The following is an 11,828-nucleotide window of genomic DNA, read 5'->3' as shown; positions in this document are numbered from 1 at the left end:
GAACTTGAAAAATGCAGTTCTTGAGCAGTGAGTTATCCTATGAACCAGGCTTTGTTTCAGTGTGCCAGAAGAGCTTTCAAAAATGTTGAATCATTGTAACCTGCCTTTTAAGTGCAGGATATTGAGTACAGTTGCGTCTTTCTTTAAGGAGCTTTGGAAGTGTTAGCCATTCCTTCTTTCAGTGGCTGTCTGAGTGCCTAGAATGTGCCAGCAGACGCCAGGGTGCGGCAGAGAGCCAAACTGACAAGACCCTGCCTTCATTCTGGTAGGGGTGGGGAAGCTGGATGGGGAATGAAAGATACACCTTGTTGGTGGGTGATGAGTGTGGTGGGAATGGTAAGGAAGGCAGTGCATGGTGAGCGTAGCTGAGATGGTGCCATTGGATCAAGTACAGAGGCTCTAGTGTGTCCAAGGCTGGGGAGGTTGTCACCGAGCAGGGATGGGGAGAGGATAGGAAAGGAGGCTGCAGAGGAGAGGGGTAGGGAGGGCATCTCATCTTACCAGTCCTTTGGAGCTGGCGTCTGAGGGTGGCCCCTGAGTTGGGGGCGGCTGCCCAGCAGCGGGCATGGCCTGTCTTCCTGTTTAGGTGCTGGAACCATCTCCAGCTGCTCTGCTGGGTGGGGTCAGGCAGAAACAGGGAGACCAGTTATGAGGCCCATGGGGAAGGGCTTGGATTCTGAATATACTTTGGAGGTATGGCCAAGAGGCTTTGTCCTCAGAGCAAATGGGAAAGGCGAGGGAAAAAGAAGAGTCGAGTATGACTTGCAGGTTCTCCCGGGTTGGGGGCTCGAGGAGCTGAAAGGCTGTGATAGAGAGACTGGGGAGCAGCTGGCCCCTCGGGCCAGGTGGGGAGACCCCGGGTTCCCACTGGAAAGCGTGCATTTGAGCATCCATCAGATGTCCCTGTGTGACCTCTGTGGGCCGTGGGATGGATGTGAGTTTGAAAAGACAGCTTGTTGTTAAAAGTCTTCCCCCCAATTCCGTGTAACCCCACTCTCAGGTCCTCTTCACTCCTGCTTCCTGTTCTCTGTTGCCATGATGGGGTGATGAGGGTGAGCTGCCCGCTGCAGGAACTTGCTCAGTGTTGGGGAGATGAGGGTGACGCTGTCTGTCCCCCCTGCAGCCCTGCCGATGACAGTGGACATCTGGAGAGAGCCCACTGTGGGCCAGGGGCCTGGCGTGCAACCTCGTCCAGGCGCACAGCATGGCCTGAGGCCGGACCCAGACTAAACAGCCTGTGCCTGATCAGAGCCGGCAGATGGCAAAGGGGGGCCCAGCCCCTGAGCAGAGCCCTTGGCTCCTCTCACGTCTGAGTCTGTGGCTCACAGAGAGGACAGAGATGCCCCTCTGCTTTCTTTGTTAGCCAGATAAGGGAGACCTGATGATCAGCCCCCTTTTGCTGGTGAAATTACCTAACTCATTCCATGTCTGGTGGCAGCGAAGTGGCTTTTACGGGTTGAATTGTGTCCTTGGAAATTGACATGTCCTCACCCCCAGTATCTCAGAGTGTGGCCTTATTTGGAGATCCAGTCTTTATAGAGACAGCCAGGTTAAAATGAAGTCCTTATCCAACATGATAACTATATCCTTGTAAGAGGGGATAAGTTGGACACAGACACAGAGATGCCGACAGGGAAGGCGCCCTGCAAGGGTGAAGGCAGAGACCAGGCTGATGCGGATAGAAGCCAAGGAATGCCGAGATTGCCAGAAGCTGTGGCGCAGCCTGGAGCGGTTTCCCACTTACAGCCTCGGAGGGAACCAGCCCTGCTGACACTTGCCGACGTCTTGATCTCAGCCCGGCGCCTAGATCTCAGCCTCCTGGCCTCCCAGTTCCATGGCCGTAGCCTCCCTGTGGCTGGCGCTTTGTTACAGAAGCCCTCTGGCAAACTGATAGAGCAGTAGAACAAGGTATATATTGAACACTTAGGTGCTAAGGACCTGACGTTGAACACCTGATTCCTGCTCCCATGGAACATAAGGCTTTGCTGGCAGCAGACAAAACAGCAAATAAACACGTGACGTCAGGTGCTGAATGCTAAGAAGAGAAATCAACCGTGAGAGTGGGTAGCAAGGAAGGAGGACGGGGCACTCGCTCAGACAGAGACGGCTCTTTGATAACGTGACATTTGAATTTTGAGCAGAGGCCCGGATGTGTCGCCCTGGCTGGCAGGGACGCCATCTGGGGCTCGGGCCTGAGTCCAAGGTCCAGGAGGGGATGGGCATGGCTGGAGAAGGAGAGGTGATAGGAGATGAGGAGGAGAGGGAGCCCTCCTCCCCGGGCAGGTCTCGGGGCTTTATCCTGCAGTGAGGGGTGCCACTGAGCTCCCAGGAAGGCTTTGAGCAGGGTGACCCATCACTGCCTTTTCCGCAGAGAGGAATGCCTCTGGCTGATGGGCGGGGAGGGAGCCTGATCATGGGAGCCTGCAGGAGGGAGGGGGCAGCTTCAGCACCGGGTGGATTGGAGTTACTGGACACAGAGGGTTTGGGAAGGGGCTGGAGGGAACAAGCCTCCTGCAGCTTAGCAATCACTCACTTCTGGGAGACCCACAACTACTGCATTCAAGGAGTAGGAGTTGATGTGAATAAAGAATTTTCTTAGGGCTTTAGTGACGGTCAAATTTCTTGCATGGAGTCTTGCATGGATACAGAAATTCAGTGAGTAAATTAGTGAGAAGTTAATTAAAAAAAAATCTTTATGATGCAAGAAGAAGCAGTAGTATCGTGGTCTTTAGGTTGCAAAGTTAGGTCAGGTTGTGTTCTAATGAAAGCAGATGATCGCAGGTTCTAAAACATAAACCATGGTCTCATAGCAGAAGTGCCTCTGGCTCAACTCTTGACAAGAGAAAACCGAGCCCCAAGAGGTCTCTTGTTTGTCAGACTACAGACAGGTTCTAATTGTATCGTTTCTAAAACCTGCTAAGCTTTCAGTACCATTTTTTAAATTTTTTTCTGTTAGGGAAAAGTTTATCTTTTGTAGTTGTTATGTGTATCAACCTGGATAGAGTAATTTTTGCTTCATAGTTTGAGACTTCAAGCTGTCACCTTTCACGGATCATTTTAAGGTGAATTTTAATCAAGCTCATTTTGAACCCTTAGGAACCCAATCACCATACCAAGCCTGGATTGTAAATTTAATTATGGAAATGAAGAATAGTTTATTTAAACTCTGTACATTTAAAAAACCTTTGCAGTAAAACTTCTTTAAAAAAAAAAAAAAGTTCCTCTTTTCCTCCCTGGCCGCTTGAAGATGAGCTGCCATCATGAACGACACAGTAACCATCCGGACTAGGAAGTTCATGACCAACCGACTGCTTCAGCGGAAACAAATGGTCGTCGATGTTCTTCACCCTGGGAAGGCAACAGTACCTAAAACAGAAATTTGGGAAAAACTGGTCAAAATGTATAAGACCACACCAGACGTCATCTTTGTATTTGGATTCAGAACGCATTTAGGCGGTGGCAAGACAACTGGCTTCGGCATGATTTACGATTCCTTGGATTACGCAAAGAAGAATGAGCCCAAACACAGGCTTGCGAGACATGGCCTGTATGAGAAGAAAAAGACCTCAAGAAAACAGTGAAAGGAAAGCAAGAGCAGAATGAAGAAAGTCCGGGGGACTGCAAAGGCCAACGTTGGTGCTGGCAAAAAAAAAGTGAGCTGGAGATTGGACAATAGAAGGAGTAAAGATTCTGCAGTGACTGTATCTGTGGTGATTGTGCAGGTTTTTCATGAAAGAGAGAATAAACTAAGACCTTTTACAAAAAAAAAAAAAAAATGTTGTAATGCTCCTAAATGAGCCACTCTCTTTTGGCTGCTTTTATGCAATATCCTACTGTTTCACAAAATGGCCTGAAAGTGGGTGGCATGAATAGCAAGGGATGTGGGTCTTGGGTGTTCCGTGTTTCAGCTTCAAAAGTCTTACTGCTTAATGACAAGTACCTGCTTTTTAAAGCAGAGCCTCTTTGTCGTGATGAGAGGAAGGTGGCTGGAACTCAGAGGCCAGGTGAACCGTTCTGACTCTTTATACATGAGCTCCGAGACGTCTTCTAGCTGAAAACTTGATGAGGTCACCTGGATCCTGATGTTTGCCTGTGCCCTGATCAGTTACTTCTCTATTAAACAGTATTAGTTCAGGTGAAGCATCTTGCAGGTCTGAAGACAGATGTCCAAGATCAGGGTGTCAACAGATTTGGCTTCCTCTGAGGCGTCTCTCCTTGACTCAGCTGGCTGCTTCTCACTGTGTCCTCCTCCCTGTGGTTTATGTGTCCTAATCTCCCCTTCTTATAAGGCCACCAGTCATATTGGACACCATGTATATGACCTCATTTTACCCTGGTCACCTCTTTAAGGGCCCCATCTCCAGCACGTCTGCATTCTGAGGTACCAGGGGTCAGGGCTTCATACATGAATTTTAGGGACACAGTGCAGCTTGTAACAGGGTTTAATAATGAAGTACAGATCATCTCTCCACATGTCAACATTTTAAAAAAGCTTCCGTGAAAGCTTCTCATGGAAGCTCAGATGGCTTTTGTCACGTGCCTCATGGAAGGGTAGTGTTCTTTATTTCATCTCTTCTCCTGCCCTGGAGTACCATGAAGACCTGCAGTTCTCCTGTGTGTGTGGTGATCCAAGATATACCCGGAACTTCTGGGTCTCTCAGCCTTCCCGACCACCTTAGTCCACTCAGGATGCTGCTGTAACCGTCCCACAGCCCGGGGGCTAATCGACAACACACATTTTATTTCTCACTGTTCTGGAGGCTGGAGTCAAGGTCACGGTGCAGGCAGACTCAGTGTCTGGCCAGTGCCCTCTTCCTGGTTCACAGTTAGCCGTCTTTGGGTCTGTCGTCACATGGTAGGGGGCAGGGAGCCCTGCAGGGCCTCTTTCATAATAAAAGGGCACTAATCCCACTCACAAGGGCTCCACCTTCATGACCTCATCACCTCCCAAAGGCCCCACCCTCATGACCTCATCACCTCCCAAAGACCACTCCTAAGACCATCATTCTGGGGAACACACTTCCAGACCACTGATGGGCCTGATAACCTGTGCCCACCCAGTAGCACCTCACCAGCTCTGCACCAGCCAGTTAGTGGGCGCTGTTTGTGGGGTGTCTTTTAGGGAAGGTCAGCCCTCCAGGTTGGGCTTCCCAGTGTGTCCCCCCCGAGAGGGCCCTCCCAGTCCTCCTCCCCAACCTGTCCTCTGTCCACTGAGACACAGTTGGCATTGCTGCCCGTGATCCCTACTGCACCAGACTCTGCTTAGCACGTGAGCTGGAAGTAGGGCCAGGAGCCCCCCCCTTAGCCCTGTGATGCCTGGTTCCATCATGTGAACTCGCCTTTGGGACCCCATCTTGTAGAGAAATGGCATCTCAGTTTTGGGCATTTGTTTTAGTCATCTTCCAGCAACCTGTGCTGTTGTCTGGAGGGGTGACCTTGAGGGTGGAAGGGGTCAGGTAAGTGGGGTATCCAGGTCATACTGGAAAGCCTGAGCCCGAATGCCTCCTGAGAAGAGACCACATTTGATGATGTTGGCAATTATTGACGCTTCGCTTGTCGGCAGAGTGGATCCTCTGCGGGAGAGTGGTGAGCAGAGGGCCCGTTTGCTTCTGGCAGTGTTCTCATGGTCTCGGCACTGGGGTTTAGGAGACACAGCTGATAGAGCTCCCGTCCCTGGTTGTGAAGATGATGCCAGTGCTATGTCATTCCTCACTGGTGGGGGAGGTCCTGGGGCCCAGGTGGCATCACTGACTCCTTCCCACCCCAGGGTATCCCGGAGGAGCTGAGAACTGTCAGGAATGTTGCTGCTTGGGGTCGAAAGCGTGGCCTCGCTGTGAGCCGCTCAGACACCATAAGGCCAACAACATAGTCCTTCTGAAAGGAGCGTTTCTCTTTGCTGAAAGGAGTCTGATACACTTGCAATAATTTATAGCTGAGGTACTCTCTTTTACATCTGAGCAAAGGATTTTTTTTTCTTTTTCTGGCTAGTCTTCTTTTCAGATATACTGAAGGGATAGAAATAGTCCAGATTTGGGCAGGTGAATTATTCTTCCAGTAAGCTAATGATGAAAGCGCATCTGAAAAAAAAAAAAAAAAGAAAAGGCTCATCTAGCAGAATGGAATGTATGGACAAGGGAAGGGGCCTATGATTCACTTACATGTTCTAAATACTATCACAAAAGCTAAGAAACCAGGACTGAATTGTGTCTCCCCCACCCCTGACCCTGACTCCCGCCACCAAATTCATGTCAACACAACCCCCAGTGTGGCTGTACCTGGAGTTGGCATTTTCAGGAGATAAGTAAGGTTCAATGAGGTCATAAGGGTGGGGCCCCAATCCAGTAGGACTGTGGCCTTCCCAGAAGAGCAAGCTCTCTTCCCTCCACACGAGGATCCAGTGAGAAGACACCTCTGCAAACCCGGAGGAGAACTGAATCAGCTGGCACCTTGATCTTGGACCTCCAGCCTCCAGAACAGTGAGAAATAAACTTCCGTTGTTGAAGCCCCCCAGACTGTGGTATTTTGTTATGGCAAACTTATACAGAAGGAAATGAGTTAAGCTGGGCTATTTTTCAAAAAGGATGACCGATGGAACATGAACATCAGCACTCAAGCTTGTGTTTGAGCCAAATTACAAGCGTTCCCATTTATTTATCTTTTTTAATGGTCTTTTCTTTTAAAAAAAAATAGCTTTGTTGTACAATAAGCTATACGTTTATGAAGTGCTTAATTGATGAGTTCTGATCTTCAGTTCAGTACGGGGGCTTCTCTGGTGTTTCAGACAGTAAAGAATCTGCCTGCAGTGCAGGAGATCCAGGTTCAATCCCTGGGTCAGGAAGATCCCCTGAGGAGGAAATGGCAACCCGCTCCAGTCTTCTTGCTTGGAAAATTTCATGGACAGAGGAGCCTGGCAGGCTACAGTCTGTGGGGCCGCAAAGAGTGGGGCAGGACTAAGCGTGTGCACACGGAACCTTCCCCACATAAGAGCGTGCATCCATCCCCAGAAGTTTCCCCACAGCCTTCTGTGGTCCCTTCTCCATCCCCTCTCCCCATCCCTAGGTAACTGCTGGGCTGCTTTCCTTTACAATTCGACTAGTTTGCATTTTCTAAAATTTTATATAAACAGACTCATACAGCATATGTTCTTTTTCACCCTCGCCTCGCCTCCCCCTCACCCCACAGTCTGTCTGCTTTTACTCAGCAAAACTCTTCTGAGAGTCATCCAAGGCCTGTGTATTGATAGTTTATTCCTTTTTACTGCTGAGTACAGTTTTATGGATATACACCATTTACTTGGTCATTTGCCTGTTAATGGACACTGGGTTGCTTCCAGTAGGCAGGTAAATATTTTTAAAAACTACCAAATTGTTTTCCAAAGTGGCTATATCGTTTTACACCCCACCAGCACTTATAATAACTCCAGTTCTTCCATATTCTTATCAACACTTGGTATGGGCAGTCTTTCTTTTTTAAATTGAAGTACAGTTGATTTATATTTTCAGGTGTACAGGATAGCGATTCAGTATTTTTGCAGGTTATGCTGTATTAAAAGTTGTTATACAATGATGGCTATAATTCCCTGTGCTATATTATATAATATATCCTTGTTGCTTATCTATTTTATGCATAATAGTTTGTATCTCTTAATCTAATACCCCTACTTTGTCCCTCACGCCTTCCCCAACCCCTCCAGTGGTTTTTTGTCTGTATCTGTGAGTCTGTTCCTGTTTGGGGCTTCCCTGGTGGCTCAGCTGGTAAAGAATCCACCCACAAAGTGGGAGACTTGGGTTCAGTCCCTGGGTTGGGAAGATCCCCCAGAGAAGAGAAAGGCTACCCACTCCAGTATTCTGGCCTGGACAATTCCGTGGACTGTATAGTCCATGGGGTTGCAAAGAGTTGGACACGACTGAGCGACTTTCACTTTCTGTTTTGCATATACATTCATTGTATTATTTTTTAGATTCCACATATAAGTGATATCATAAAATATTTGTATTGTATGATGTCTCTGTCTGATTTATTTCACTAAGCATAATATTCTCTCAGTCCATCCACATGGCTGCAGATGCAGAATTTCATTCTCTTTTATGGTTGAGTAAATATTGCATTGTGTGTGTGCACATGTGAGCACACACACACGCCACATCTTCCTTATCCATTCATCTGTTGATAGGCAGTCGGGCTGCTTCTGTGTCTTGGCTGCTGTAGATAGTGCTGCTGCGAACAGTGGGGTGCCTGTATCTTTTTAAATTAATGCTTTTATTTTTTCTGACTATTCAGCAGTAGAAATGACTGGATCATATGGTCATTCTACTTTTAGTTTTAATTTAGGGACCTCCATACTGTTTTCCATAGTGTCTGCACCAGTTTACTTTCCCAGCAACAGTGTATGAGTGTTCCCTTTTCTTCACATCATCTCCAACAATTGATATCTGACTGATGATAGCCATTCCGACAGTTGTGAGGGGATATCATTGTTCTTTTGATTGCATTTCTTTAATAATTGGTGATGTTGAACATTTTTCCATGTGCCTGTTAGCTGCCTGTATGTGCTTTTTGGAAAAACATCGGTTGAGGTCTTCTGCCCATTTCTGATTGAGTTTTTTTTTTTTTTTCTTTTTGATATTGAGTTGTCTTGAGTTCTTTGGATATTAACACCTTGTCTATCATTTCCAAATATTTTCTCCAGTTCCATAGGTTTTCTTTTTGTTTTGTCCATGGTTTCCTTTGCTTTGCAAAATCTTTTAATTAGGTCCCATTTGTTTATTTTTGTTTTTATTTCCTTAGATCCAGAAAAAATATTGCTATGGGTTATGTCCTAGAGTTCTGCCTATGTTCTTTCATAGGAGTTTTATGGTTTCTGGTCTTACATTTACTCCATTTTGGTCTTTAACCCCCTTTGAGTTTATTTTTATATGGTGTGAGGTGATCTTCTAATCTCATGGTTTTACATGTGCCTGTCTCATTTTCCCAGTATCAGTTGTTGAGGAGACTTTTTTCCCATTGTATGCTCTTGCCTCCTCTGTATTTTTAGATTAACCATACAGGCATGGATTTACTTCTGGCTCGCTAGTCTGTTCCATTGATCTATGTGTCTATGATCTATGCGACCTATGTGTCTGTCTTTGTGCCAGTACCATACTGTTTTGATTACGATAGCTTTGTAGTATAACCTGAAGTCTTGAGAGGCTGATAACCTCTAGCTTTGTTCTTTTTCCCCTATTGCTTTGGCAGTTCAGGGTCTTTTATGGTTCCATGTGAATTTTAGGATTATTTGTTCTAGTTCTGTGAAAAAAAATGTCATGGATATCTTAATAGCAATTGCATGAAATCTGTAGGTTGCTTTGGGTAGGATGGCCATTTTAACAATATTAATTCTCCCAATTTAAGAGCACAGGATATGGCAGTCTTTTTGTTTTTGGCTTATCGGTAGGAGTGTGGTCATATCTCCCTTTATCTTTTGCATTTCCCAAATGATTAATGATCAGATGGTTAGTATGTGATCACTGTAAATTTGTTTTAACCTGATAAAAATACAACACAAAGAGAACTCTAAGACTCTACATCGTTTCGATATATGTAATAGTGAAACATTGGGAATGACCACCCTCAGTAGGGGCTGATGCAAGTGTGATGACCAGCAGCGTTCACCTGAGGTGGACTTGTAGTTACTAACGTGAAAAATACTCGAGATAAAGTAGAGGGGCAAAAAAGGCGGGTTGAACAGTTCGTGTATAGCTGTGTCTCCTGTGTGTGTGTGTGTGTGTGTAAGGAAAAAAGGGAGTGAGGGGGCACTGTATAGGGATGGACAAGATCTTGAAACCCTTTATTGTTAGACTAGTTCACTTCCGATTTTTCATAATTCTAAAGCAGGTTCTAACAGGTGTCTTTCTTCCTGTGGCTGTTTGTGTAAGGTGCGTCTCCCGTGGCGGAGCTGCTGTGTCAGTGAACGTAGAGTTAAACCTTTGGACACACGAGTCCGTGTGGACTTTATTGTGCTCCACTAATTGTCTGCATGGTGCCAGGGCCACACCTTCCAGCTCCTGTGCTTTATGCCTTTATCTGGCAGGACCATGTTTTCCACCCTAGCCTCATAACCACTCTTCAATTCCAGAATTTTTCTACCTTTCCCAGGTGGTTTTCTTCCAGGTGAACTTCAGAATCATTTGCAAAGTTTAAAGAAACTCTTACAGGGGCTGTTGGTATTAGGTATCAGTTATTGTATATTTCAGGGGAAGTGACATCTTCACACAATCGGGCTTCCTCCAGCCTGAAAATGTGGTGGTCTCCTCAGTGACTAAAAAGTGTTCACTTAGGTTCCTAAGCATTGGATTGTGTTTCTTACCTAAATCTTTACTGTATCTTAAATATATTAAGATATTTTATACATGTATTTTTTTGCTATTATCAATGGGATTATTTTACACTGTTTTAATGACTGTTGCCAGTGTTCTTGCCTGGAGAATCCCAGGGATGGGGGAGCCTGGTGGGCTGCCATCTATGGGGTCACGCAGAGTCGGACACGACTGAAGCAACTTAGCAGCAGCAGCAATGACTGTTGCCACATTGGAAACTATCAATTTACAGAATTTGGAAACTAGCCAACTTGGTGAATTTATCTCTTAGTTTTTTTTCAGCTAATTGTATTGAGTTCTTCGGGTAGACAGTTGTACGTACCATCATACCATCAACCAGTCCTGTTTGTGTTTTTTCGTTAGCGTCTTCTGGATCTGGGTTGAACACTGATGATACTGTCAGTGCTTCAGTAACAGTACCGTGAGCTGCTGTCGCAAAGAAGTCGAAAACTTCAGTGCCACCCTAAGACTGAAGTTTCTTGCTCATGAATCAGTTCTGCAGTGGTGGGTCCAGGTTGGGCGACTGACGTTCACATGATCATTCCACAGGCTAAAGCCAGGGACCCTGCTGTACTTAACGTGGCTCCCAACATTTGCTGACATTCTGTCCCACCGGAAGGGGGAGGAGCATCTAGGTGTGTGCTCGGACTTTAATGGCACAAGCTGCACTGTGTGGGCTCAGTCACGTCTGACCCTCTGTGACCCCATGGCACATGCTGCTGCTGCTGCTAAGTCGCTTCAGTCGTGTCCGACTCTGTGCGCCCCCAAAGATGGCAGCCCACCGGGCTCCCCTGTCCCTGGGATTCTCCAGGCAAGAACACTGGAGCGCTTCCACTCATATCTTCAAGGGAGAGGAATGCTCAGCTGGCGCAGCGTCCCTGGCCCGGTTTATACCCCTTACCACAGAAGGGGACTTGATTCAGGTGGGCAGTCCCTGCCCCTGCCCACCTCCCCACCCCATGCCCTGGCATGCACCAACATTAAAGGGAGTGCCTCAGCTGGGCAGGTCCATTGTATTGCTTGCCTCATCAAGGGCCGGTTTGTTCCCTATTCACTAACCTTAAGAACTTCTTATCTCTATATGGCAAGAAATGTATTAATGTGTTCATTTCATTACCTGATCAGTTTGTAAGGTATTGATTGCTTTCATCCAAGCAACACTGTTCTGCCTTATGTTTTACTCCATGTGCTTTCGGTGCTTGTTGTCTGGCTTAAGTCACATCCTCCCAGCACCTGAGATACGCCTTGGAAGTGAACATGTTGTGCTAAGGTGTGCTGAGTCAGAGGTTGTGGGGTGAAGGAGGAAACACCCAGCTTAGGAGCAGAGCCCTGGGGCTCAGGGGCAGGCCCCGCACTTTGCAGCTTGGGGCCAACGTGCTGGTCACCCACTCGACCACCCCCCTTCCTCCTCGTTGAGAGAACCCAGGCACATCTAGGGATCAGGTGGTGATGCACTGCAGGATGGTAGCCCCC

General features: G+C 47.0%; 1 protein-coding gene and 1 pseudogene across 1 annotated transcript in view; both read left to right on the top strand.

Annotated features, from left to right (window-relative positions):
• DOPEY2 (dopey family member 2) overlaps nt 1-11,828 on the top strand; it is a 125,480-nt gene that overhangs the window by 5,168 nt on the left and 108,484 nt on the right. The gene's annotated exons all lie outside the window — the stretch shown is intronic.
• LOC104984895 lies at nt 3,220-4,744 on the top strand (annotated as a pseudogene).

This window comes from Bison bison, unplaced genomic scaffold, assembly GCF_000754665.1.
Source record: "Bison bison bison isolate TAMUID 2011002044 unplaced genomic scaffold, Bison_UMD1.0 scf7180017864037, whole genome shotgun sequence".
Classification (NCBI taxonomy): Eukaryota; Metazoa; Chordata; class Mammalia; order Artiodactyla; family Bovidae; genus Bison; species Bison bison.
Note: the sequence above shows the minus strand (reverse complement) of the source record. Positions and strands in the feature narration are given on the sequence as shown.